The sequence below is a fragment of the Mobula hypostoma genome, chromosome 4 (assembly GCF_963921235.1).
Source record: "Mobula hypostoma chromosome 4, sMobHyp1.1, whole genome shotgun sequence".
In the NCBI taxonomy this organism is placed as follows: domain Eukaryota; kingdom Metazoa; phylum Chordata; class Chondrichthyes; order Myliobatiformes; family Myliobatidae; genus Mobula; species Mobula hypostoma.
The window spans coordinates 15,369,390-15,381,778 of NC_086100.1; the positions used below are offsets into that span (position 1 = coordinate 15,369,390).

The 12,389-nt window shown below is 44.3% G+C and overlaps 1 long non-coding RNA gene across 2 annotated transcripts in view; it reads left to right on the forward strand.

Annotated features, from left to right (window-relative positions):
- The window catches only part of LOC134344725 (uncharacterized), an 83,503-nt gene continuing 71,114 nt past the window's right edge, over window positions 1-12,389 (forward strand). For both annotated transcript variants that reach the window (XR_010017499.1, XR_010017500.1), the window contains exon 1: window positions 1-194. This is a non-coding gene — a long non-coding RNA (uncharacterized LOC134344725). The remainder of the gene's footprint in view (window positions 195-12,389) is intronic.

A 12,389-nucleotide genomic window follows, 5' to 3' on the forward strand; every position in this document is an offset into this window, starting at 1 on the left:
CTTCTCCCACCTCCCGTCAGGCAGAGGAGTCCTGATGAAGGGTCTCAGCCCGAAATGACGACAGTTTTCCCTCCTCCATAGAGGCTGTCTGACCTGCTGAGTTCCTCCAGTATTTTGTATTTGTCGCTTTGGATTTCCAGCATCAGCAGGTTTTTTTCGTGTAGAGGATACAATCGCGTAGCTGCAGGATCAAGGTCAGTTTCTATCCCACTAAGCGATCCCCTGCTGTGACAGGATTGAATCTCGAGCTCACAACCTACCTCTCGTGGCCCTTGCTCCCTACCATCTGCCTACACTATTACTGTGTAACTGTTACTCCTTAAGAAATTAGAATATTTTAAATTGCCACATGTACATCAAAACACACAGAGAAATGTGTCATTTGTTGTCAACAACCACAGCGCCAGTGGTGTGCTGGGGAGCAGCCCACAGCTATGAACACACAGATGCCTTGCAGATGGTGGCGAGAATTGAACCCTAATCGCTGACAATGTAAGGTGTTACTCTAACTGCTACGCTTTTGAGCCACCCGCTATTCTGTTGTCCTGTATTCTGTTATTGCTGTCTCCTGCACTATTTTATTGCATGGCTGTAATGATAGAATCAGTATGGTTGGCATCCAGAACAAAGTTTTTCACTCTTACTCGGTACGTGTGACAAGAGCAAACCAGAATCATGCTTATTATCACTGACTCACTCATATGATGTGAAATTTGTTGTTTTGTGGCAGTGGTTTAGTGCTTATATGTCACAAAAATAATTAAGTAGAGCAAATACAAAGAAATCATGAGTTAGTGTTCATGGATTATTCAGAAATCTGATGCCAGAGGGGAAGAAGCTCTTCATAAAATGTTGAGTGTTGGTCTTCAGGCTCCTGTACCTCCTCCTTGATGTTAGCAATGAGATGAGGGCATGTTTTACGTGGTGAGGGTCATTAGTGATGTATGTCACCTTCTTAATGCACTGCCTCTCAAAGATGCATAGGGAGAATTGCACACATAATGGAGCAGGTAACTTATCAATTTAAAAGTATGGGAGGTAGCCAAAGAAACAAACAACAGGAATTCTGCAGATGCCGGAAATTCAAGCAACACACATAAAAGTTGCTGGTGAATACAGCAGACCAGGCAGCATCTCTAGGAGGAGGTGCAGTCGATGTTTTAGGCCGAGACCCTTCGTCAGGACTAACTGAAGGAAGGTTGAGTAAGAGATTTGAAAGTGGGAGGGGGAGGGGGAGATCCAAAATGATAGGAGAAGACAGGAGGGGGAGGGATGGAGCCAAGAGCTGGACGGGTGATTGGCAAAAGGGATACGAGAGGATCATGGGACAGGAGGCCCGGGGAGAAAGACAAGGCGGAGGGGAAAACCCAGAGGATGGGCAAGGGGTATATTCAGAGGGACAGAGGGAGAAAAAGGAGAGTGAGAGAAAGAATGTGTGTATAAAAATAAGTAACAGGTAAGTAACAGTACACATTTTAATTCCACATCCCATTCCCGTTCTGACATGTCTATCCACGGCCTCCTCTACTGTAAAGATGAAGCCAACCTCAGGTTGGAGGAACAACACCTTATATTCCGTTTGGGTAGCCTCCAACCTGATGGCATGAACATCGACTTCTCTAACTTCCGCTAATGCCCCACTTCCCCCTCGTAACCCATCTGTTACTTATCTGTTACAGACCTCCTGTCCCATGATCTTCTCATATCCCTTTTGCCAATCACCTGTCCAGCTCTTGGCTCCATCCCTCCCCTTCCCGCCTTCTCCTATCACTTTGGATCTCCCCCTCCCCCTCCAACTTTCAAATCTCTTACTCACTCTTCTTTCAGTTAGTCCTGACAAAGGGTCTCGGCCTGAAACGTCGACTGCACCTCTTCCTAGAGATGCTGCCTGGCCTGCTGCGTTCACCAGCAACTTTTATGTGTGTTGGAGGTAGACAAAGAGCTGGTATAAATCTCACCAATAATCCATTTCAAATTGGAATGCCAGAAACTTTACAGGAAGAGATACAAACTGACACGTGAACAGGAATAAGATGGCAGCTGAAGACAAAGGAGCCTATCTGAGTGTGATGCATTGTTCACTCAGGGTTATCAAGTACCTTTCATCACCAGGATAGGTTATCCCACAGTCTTCCTGATACATGAGAAGTCTGCTGCCTCAGGCAAAGTTGGAGTATATAAGCAGTGAGGAACAAAGCAGAACAAAGGGAGGCACTGGGAATTTTGTATTTGTAAGTGACATCAATGGGGATAAAAATTAAGTGACAATACAACCATAATACATAGGAGAGGAATTAGGCCATTCAGCCCATCGAACCTGTATTGCCATTCCATCATAGCTGATTTATTATCCATAATCCTGCCTTCTCTTCATAACCATTGACAGCCTTATTATTTGAGAACTTATCAACTTCCACTTTAAACATACACGATGACTTGGCCTCCACAGCTGTCTGTGACAATGAAGTCCGCAGATTCACCACCCTCTGGCCAAAGAAGTTCCTCCTCATCTCTGTTCTAAAGTGATGTTCCTCTGTTCTGGACTCTCTGGTCATAGACTCAACCGCTACAGGAAATATCCTCTCCATATCCACACTATATACACCATTCAATTTATTCAATAGCTTTCAATGAAACCCACCTCATTCTTCTAAATTCCAATTCTTACAGGCCCAGAAGCGTTAAACATGTTAACTCCTTCATGACCAGAATCATTCTAGTGACCCTCCTCTAGACCCTCTTCAAGACCCTCTTCAACTCCAGCACATCCTTTCTTAAATAAGCCCAAAATTGCTCACAATACATCAAGTGTTGTAAGTAATGCTTCATAAAGCCTCAGCAACTGCAGGCCTATGTACATTGAAGGAGAAAATCAAAAGTAATCCCAAAATATCTGACCCCAGTCCAGTTGAATGGTCTGGATACAAAACGTTTACAGTCCATTTCCCTCCATTGATGCTGCCTGACCTGTTGAGGTCCTCCAGCATCTTTTATGGTGCTGCAGAATCCTGCACCTACAGTCTCTCCTGTGTTTCCACAACCATGGATCTGTCACAGTTATTCAGAGCCAAAGTCAAGTTTACTACCATAAGCAGCAACATCACAGGCACATAGCATCAGGTACACAACCTTCAAAGGAAAAATATAAATTAAACACAATTTTTACACATTTTTTTCCAGGAAAACAATTAGGAGAAAGAAAAGTCCACTTTACTGCAAGGTCGTCAAAGTTGTGTTGCTAAACTGTGGTGATTCTGGTTTTGCTGGTTAGTTCAACAACTGAAAGGCTGAAGGGAAGTAACTGTTCTTCAGCCTGGTGCTGTGGTATTTCAGTCTTCTCTACCTTCTGCCTGATTGGAGCTACAAAAACATGGAATGACCTGGATAGTGGGGATCTTTGCTGACAGATGTTGCCTTCTTGAGGCAGGACCTCATGTTGATACTCCTGATGGTGGGGAGAAAAGTGCCCAATGCGTATTGGGTAGAGTCCACTACCCTGTGCAGTATTTGAATTGCTGTACCATACCATGAAGTAACTATTCAGGAAATGTTCAATGGGACATCTTTTAAAGTTGGATGAAAATCGGCACAGTAGCGTAGTGGTTAGCACGATGCTTTACAGTATCAGCGACCAGGGTTCAATTCCCACCATTGCCTGTAAGGAATTTGTACACTTTCCCTGTGACCGTGTGGGTTTCCTCCAGGTGCTCCGGTTTCCTCCCACAGTCCAAAGATACACTGGTTGGTAGGTTAATTGGTTATTGCAAATTGTCCTGTGATTAGGCTAGGGTTAATCAGGGATTGCTGGGTTGCATGGCCTAAAGAGCCAGAAAGGTATATTCTGTGCCGCATCTCAGTATACAAGCCAAATCTCCTTAAAGTCCCAAGAAAACAAAGTCACTGGTGCGCTTTCCTTGTAATTGCATCAGTGTGCTGGGCCCAGGACAGGTCATCTGATCTGCTTATGTCCAGGAATTTAATTCTGCTGACTCTCTTCACTGTTGATTGCCCCAGTGTAGGCTGGCACATGTTCGTCCTCCTTCCCCTTCCTGAAATCAACAATCAGCTCTTTAGTTTTGCTGATGTTGAGTGGGAGGCTCTTGTTGCAGAACCATTCATCCAGGTGTCCAATCTCAGTCTGGTGAAGTGATTCATCGCCACCTGTGATTCATCTGACAACAGTCATATCACTGGCGAATTTGGAAATGTCATTGGAGCTGTGCGTCGCCACATTGCAGTCTTCCCACACACCAGCCCACAACCACTCTACTATTTGGTGCTGGGATTCTTGGTAACAATTACAGAAAGGGGAATAAAGAGATAAAATTCTGGAAACCCCCAGGTCAAGCAGTATCTGGGGAAGGAAAGCAAGAATTAATGTTTGAGGTTGGAGATTCTTTGAGAGACCTAGTAGGAGAGCCCTCTTTCCCTCTTCCCAATTTCTCAGTTCCGACAAAACATTCCAACCTGAAATATTAACTCTGTGTCACCTTCCACAGGTGCTGCCTGACCTGCTGAGTGTTTCCACCATTTTCTGGCTTTGTTTCAGATTTCTACTATCTCCAGTTTTTTTTTTGTCTGTATTAATTTATACAAGTTTGACCTGTCCCTAATGTTGGATAAAGAATCTGTCCATCAGTCCACAGTCAACATCCTCAGTCTTTCCTAACCTCTGTCATTTTTAAAAACAGTACCATTTTGCTGATTTGTGTACACTTCCCCTCTCAGCACTCTCCAGAACCTCCCGTGGGAGAGGTGCCAATGCTTGAGAGCATGTTCTGCCAATCTCAAGGACATCTTCTATCTCACTGTTATCGGACTTTGAAAGGATGTCAAAAACACAAAGATGAACTCTTTCTCTCTCAATCCATCCAAGATATTTATCAGGAGCACTGCAGATGTGGGGCCCATAGCATTGTTAAAGTTCCTTCCCATCTGTCCCACAATTTCTTTGACTCCCTACCATCAAGCTTCAGTATTCACTATGGAAAAGGATCTTGGCGATTGTAGGGAAGACTTACAGTGAACTGAAAAGCTTGAGCATATAGATATTCAGAAAGAGGATGCGCAGGATCTTTTGGAAAGCATCAAGTTAAATAAGTCACCGGTACCAGACGAGATGTACCCCAGGCTACTGTGGGAGGAGAAGGGGGAGATTGCTGAGCCTCTGCCGATGATCTTTCCATCATCAATGGGGATGGGAAAGGTTCCGGAGGATTGGAGGGTTGCGGATGTTGTTCCATTATTCAAGATAAGGAGTAGAGATAGCCCAGGAAATCATAGACCAGTGAGTCTTACCTCAGTGGTTGGTAAGTTGATGGAGAAGATCCTGAGAGGCAAAATTTATGAACAATTGGAGAGGCATAATAAGATTAGGAATAGTCAGCATGGCTTTATGAAAGGCAGGTCATGCCTTACGAGCCTGATTGAATTTTTTGAGGATGTGACTAAACACATTGATGAATGTAGAGCAGTAAGTGTAGTGTTATGGATTTCAGCAAGGCTTACTGAGAAAGTAAGGAGGCATGGGATCCAAGGAGAAATTGCTTTGTGGATCCAGAACTGGCTTGCCCACAGAAGGCAATGAGTGGCTGTAAACTGGTCATATTCTGCATGGAGATCAATCACCAGTGGTGTGCCTCAGGGATCTGTTCTTGGATCCCTACTCTTCATCATTTTTATAATTTACCTGGATGAAGAAGTGGAAGGATGAGTTAATAAATTCGCTGATGACACAAAGGTTGGAGGTGTTGTGGATAGTGTGGAGGGCTGTTAGAGGTTACAGCGGGCCATTGCTAGGATGCAAAACTGGGTTGAGAAGTGGCAGACGGAGTTCAACCCAGATAAGTGTGAAGTGGTTTATTTTGGTAGATCAAATATGACGACAGAATATGGTATTAATGGTAAGACTCTTGGCAGTGTGGAGGATCAAAGGAATCTTGGGGTCTGAGTCCATAGGACACTCAAGGCTGCTGTGCAGGTTGACTCTGTGGTTAAGAAAGCATACGGTGCATTGGCCTCCATCAAACGTGGGATTGAGTTTAGGAGTCGAGAGGTAACATTGCAGCTATATAGGACCCTGGTCAGACCCCACTTGGAGTACTGTGCTCAGTTCTGGTCGCCTCACTATAGGAAGGATGTGGAAACCATAGAAAGGGTGCAGAGGAGATTTACAAGGATGTTGCCTGGATTGGGGAGCATGCCTTATGAGAATAGCTTGAGTGAACTCGGCCTTTTTTCCTTGGAGTGATGGAGGATAAGAGGTGACCTGATAGAGGTGTATAAGATGATGAGAGGTGTTGATCATGTGGATAGTCAGAGGCTTTTTCCCAGGGCTGAAATGGCTAGCATGAGAGGGCACAGGTTTAAAGTGCTTGGAAGTAGGTACAGAGGAGATATCAGGGATAAGTTTTTTATGCAGAGAGTGGTGAGTGTGTGGAATGGGCTGCCGGCGACGGTGGTGGAGATGGATATGATAGGGTCTATTAAGAGATTCCTGAACAGGCATATGGAGCTCAGAAAAATAGAGGGCTATGGGTAACCCTAGGTAATTTCTCAGGTAAGGACATGTTTGGCACAGCTTTGTGAGCTGAAAGGCCTGTATTATTAATGCACCATCAATAACTCCAAAAGACTGGAAGTAGAGTAAATACTGAAAGGCTTTTATTAACAGTAAAATGTGACCTCCATCATGCTGAGTATCTGCCCCTGGACTGAGAAGAGGAGCAATGGCCCAATCGCCTTTATTCAGGGGTCTGTGGGAGGAGCCACAGGAGCAGTCAGCAGAGGGGCGTGTCCAGACAGGTAACCCAGTTACAACATATATATATGGTTTACCACAATTGTGCTGTAGGTTTTCTATGTTTCTAAGAGGTGCCGTAGCATTAGGACAAGGACTGTTGTTCAGATCAGACATCAGAATGGAGAAGAAATGTGACCTAACTGACTTTGACTGTGGAGTGACTGTTGGTGCCACATGGAGTGGTCTGAGTATCTCAGAAAGTCATTGATCTCCTGGGATTTTCACTCAAAACAGTCTGTAGAGGTGAAAGAGAATGGTGCAAAAAACAAAAACATCCAAAAGCAGCAACTCTGTGGACAAAAATGCTTTGTTAATGAGAAGGGTCAGCGCAGAATAGCCAAACTGGTTCAAGATTCAAGATTGCTCTATGTAATTTCCCGTACACAGGTGTAAAAGGAGAATGAAACAATTGTTACTCCTGACCAGATACAGCACAAAAAAACACAATAAGATAAAGAACGTAATAAAAAAATAATAAATATATATATAAAAGATAACTTATATAAATTGATTGTATGCCCATAAAGTGATGCTAGGCTCAGGAATGTCTATACACATGGTGACTGACAGCAAGTGTTAAAGAAGGGGTGGTGGGGGTGTGGAGAAGTAGATTACTAGGGGGGAGGTGTTGATCAGCCTTACTGCTTGGGGAAAGTAATTGTTTTTGAGTCTGGTGGTCCTGTAAAGGATGCTAAGTATCCTCTTTTCTGATGGGAACGGGACGACAGTCCATGAACAGAGTGGGAGGGATTCTTTAGAATGTTATTGGCCTTTTTCCAGAATCTTTCTTTACATATATCCTTGATTGTGGGTAGACTGAAGCTAGAGATGTGTTTTGCAGTTTTGACTACCTGTTGTATGTTAGCATATTATCTACTGTTGCCGGACATGAGTATAGATGCTCATTTTGAGGTAGAAAATGACATGGCAGCGTGGAAGACCACACCTCCTCCAAACGACCAGGTGTTGTGTCTTACCGTGGCCGATGTGAAAAGAACCCTGTGCAGAGTCAACCCATGGAAGGCTGCTGGACCAGACAATATTCCTGGCAGAGTGCTTAGAGGATGTACAGATCAGCTAGCTGAGATTCTCACTGACATCTTCAACATCTCCTTGAGCAACGCCGTCATTCCTACATGCTTCAAGGCCGCCAACGTCGTCCCCGTGCCGAAGAAGTCTTCAGTGTCCTGCCTCAACGACTACTGTCCCGTCGCACTCACATCCATCATCATGATGTGTTTCGAGAGGCTCGTCATGAGGCACATCAAGACCTTGCTGCCCCACTTACTGGACCCCCTGCAGTTCGCGTACCGTCCCAACCATTCAACAAATGACACCATTGCCATCACCCTCCACCTACAAAAAAGACACGTACATTCGAATGCTGTTCATAGACTTCAGTTCAGCATTCAACACAATCATTCCTCAGAAACTAATTGGAAAGCTGAGCCTACTGGGCCTGAACACCTCCCTCTGCAACTGGATCCTAGACTTCCTGACTGGGAGACCTCAGTCAGTCCAGATTGGTAGCAGCATCTCCAGCACCACCACACTGAGCACAGGGGCCCCCCAGGGATGTGTGCTCAGTCCACTGCTGTTCACTCTGCTGACCCACGACTGTGCAGCAATACACAGCTCGAATTACATCAAGTTCGCCAATGACACGACCATGGTGGGTTTCATCAGCAAGAATGATGAGTCAGCATACAGAGAGGAGGTGCAGTGGCTAATGGACTGGTGCAGAGCCAACAACCTGTCTCTGAATGTGAACAAGACAAAAGAGATGGTTGTTGACTTCAGGAGGACACGGACCGACCACTCTCCACTGAATATCGACGACTCCTCCATAGAGATCGTTAAGAGCACCAAATTTCTTGGTGTTCACCTGGCGGAGAATCTCACCTGGTCCCTCATCACCAGCTCCATAACAAAGAAAGCCCACCAGCATCTCTACTTTCTGCGAAGGCTGAGAAAAGTCCACCTTCCACCCTCCATCCTCACCACATTCTACAGAGGTTGTATTGAGAGCATCCTGAGCAGCTGCATCACTGCCTGGTTCGGAAATTGCACTGTCTCGGATCGCAAGACACTGCAGCGGATAGTGAGGTCAGCTGAGAAGATCATCGAGGTCTCTCTTCTCGTCATTAGAGACATTTACACCACACGCTGCATCCGTAAAGCAAACAGCATCATGAAGGACCCCACGCACCCCTCATACAAACTCTTCTCCCTCCTGCCATCTGACAAAAGGCACCGAAGCATTCGGGCTCTCACGACCAGACTATGTAACAGTTTCTTCCCCCAAGCCATCAGACTCCTCAATACCCAGAGCCTGGACTGACACCAACCTACTGCCCTCTACTGTGCTTATTGTCTTGTTTATTGTTTACTGTAATGCCTGCACTGTTTTGTGCACTTTATGCAGTCCTGGGTAGGTCTGTAGTCTAGTGTAGTTTTGTGTTGTTTTATGTAGTTCAGTGTAGTTTTTGTATTGTTCATGTAGCACCATGGTTCTGAAAAACGTTGTCTCGTTTTTGCTGTGTACTGTACCAGCAGTTATGGTTGAAATGACATTAAAAAGTGCCTTGACTTGACTTGACAAAGTCCAGCTCTCTTCAGCCCCCCCAGGAAGTAGAGGTGTTGGTCAATTTTCTTATTTGTGTAAACTGTGTTTTGCACCCTTGAGAGTGACAGGATGGCAACAGTATCTCAAATAACCACACATTACAGCAGCTGTGAGCAGAAGAGTATCACTGAATGCACAGTACATTGAACCTTGAAGTGGATGGGCTACAGCAACACAAGACCATAATGACAAGCTAATTAGATTGAGGTGAAACAGTAAGAGAACTCAAAATAAAGTGCAACAGCTACAGAGAAAGTGCAGTGCAAGGAAATAATAAGGTACTCAACATAACGAGATAGATTGTGAGTTCGAGTGTTGGTCTTATTGTATTAGTTAGAGAACCCTTCAATAATCTTATAACAACAGGGTCGAAGCTGTCCTTGAGCCTGGCGGTACATGCTTGCAGTCTTTTGTATCTTCTGCCTGATGGATGGAATGAAAATCCCCCAGCTGATCGTGCCCCAGTTACTTTGGAAGAAATGAAAAGGAATTGAGGAATGTCTTGTATTCATAGAGGATCAAACGCAAAGATTACTTTCACTTGAATAAAAGCTTTGAATCAGTTGGTAATGTGAATTTTGACAAAATAGTACATGACACTTTATTTACCTAATGTTCATCTTTAACTAAAACAGGATTAAACTGTCTCACCATCCATGACATGCCTCCTTCTTGTTACTAAGAAACAAGGAGGTCCACACTCAATGATTTAGGGACAGCTTCTCCACCTCCACCATCGGACTTCTGAATGGTCGATGAACTCATGAACACTATTTTTGCACGCACTTCATTTTTGTCATTTACAGTGATTGTGTTTTGTATTGTATCCCTGCCGGAAAACAGCAGATTTTATGTCATATTAGTTGGTAATAATAAACCTGATTCTGGTCCTGACTTGCTTGGTGGAGTTGGAAAGGATTAGGGGAGAACCCAGGGGTTCAGAACCAGAAGGCATGGGCTCAGATTCATAGAGTCGAAGACTTATAAAGCAGGGAAACAGACTTTTTGGCCTATCTCACTATTACTAAACAAAAGTCTATCTACACGTCCATATTAAACTAAATGTTTACTAGACTAATCCAGTTTGCCTGCATTTGGCCCATATCGCTCTAAACCAGGGATTCCCAACCTTTTTATGCTATGGACCAATACCATTAACCAAGGGGACTGTGGACCCCAGTTTGCGAAACACAGTTTTAAACCTTTCCTCTCCACATTTCCTCTAAATGACTTTAAGGGGGTGTAATTGTACAACTACGTCAGGCAGCTTGTTCCACATACCCACCAACCGGTCGGTAAAGGAGGGAGGAGAAGATGGCGGCGCGACGCAGCACTCGTGGCCGTTCTGAATGATATCCTATGTGTCAGCTGGGGGGCCGTGCGCAATCCTGATTTGATGAAGACAACCGTGAGAAGCATGGAGGAACACCTGGAGAAACTTCTGAAATGCCCGCTTGGCTGCCGCTACTACTGTGCGATCGAGAATCTCCGGAGGGGAAGGCCCCAAATCCTTCCCTTTGCCTATTGCCTGTTGCCAGGGCCGGGGTCGAAGCGCTCGGCAGAGATGGTGCTCAGTGCTCGGTGTCGGAGGGCTGGTCGGAGGCTCGAAGTTTTCGGACCAACTTGGAGTCGGACTGTGGTCAGATGCTTCCAGAATGCTGCATCGGCAAGTTTGCGGTGCTGGAGGGTCACCGTCTGCGTGAGATGATGGGACTTTCGAGAGACTTTGAGACTTTTTACTGTGCCCATGGTCTGTCCTTTATCAAATTACGGTATTGCTTTGCACTGTTGTAACTATATGTTATAATTATGTGGTTTTTGTCAGTTTTTCAGTCGGTTTGTCATGTGTTTCTGCGATATCATTCTGGAGAAACATTGTATCATTTTTTTAATGCATGCATTATTAAATGACAATAAAAGAGGACTGCGTGTCCTCATAATCTAATTAATAATCTAACTGTGTGAAAATTTTATTCCTCAGATCCCCTTGAAATATTTTCCCTTTCACTTTAAATCTTTCTACTTCTACTTTTAGAGTCCATTAACCTGCATGATCTAATCCATCCAGGAATTCAGGAGAAATTTGTTTTTATTCCAGAGATTGTGAGGAATGTGGAAGGAAATGGCACAGAAACCCTCTGAAGCCTCTTTTAAGCTTGCACCTTTGAGCCTTCATACTAGACGATGATGTAACCAGTCAGATTGCTCTCCACGGTACATCTGTAGAAATTTGCCAGAATCTTTTTGGGTAGACAGTCAGAACCCTTTCCCCAGGATAAAAAAAAAATGACAAGTACTAGGGAGGACATGCATTTAAGGTGTAACACAGTCAATGGATAGGAGTTGGACAAGTATTTTATATCGAGACTGGTGGGAGCCTATAATGAACTGCCAGAAGTAGTCTGGAAGCATATATGATATTCTTGTTTAAAAAATCATGAACATATAGGGAATAGAGGTATATAGATCGCATGGAATCGGAAGAAATTTAGTTTGATTTGGCACAGAACAGAAGTTTGGGCCAGAGGGCCTGTTCCTATGCTGTACTATTCTATGCTTCATTTTCATATCATGAAACGTACACAACATTCGCAATAACGTTGCACCTATAACACACTGGCACAGCTGAAGAAGTCCTTGGCTCACAGCACCATAGATATGGGTTCTGTGTGGAGTTTGCATGCTTGCTCCATGATCCAGTGTATTTTCCCTGGGAACTCTGGTTAGGTTAATTGACCCCTATAAGATATCCCTGATAAGCACTTGAATAGAGAAACTCGGGAAGAGATGAAAAACAATGTAATTAATATAGATTTAGTATAAATGAATGCCTTGGTGCAGAATCAGTGGGCTGAATGGTCGGTTTCTGTGCAATACTGCTCTGTGACACTATCTCAAATGAGAAATAAATGATAATAATTTCCATTATACAAGACCACCCATCATAGGAATGCCCAGCAT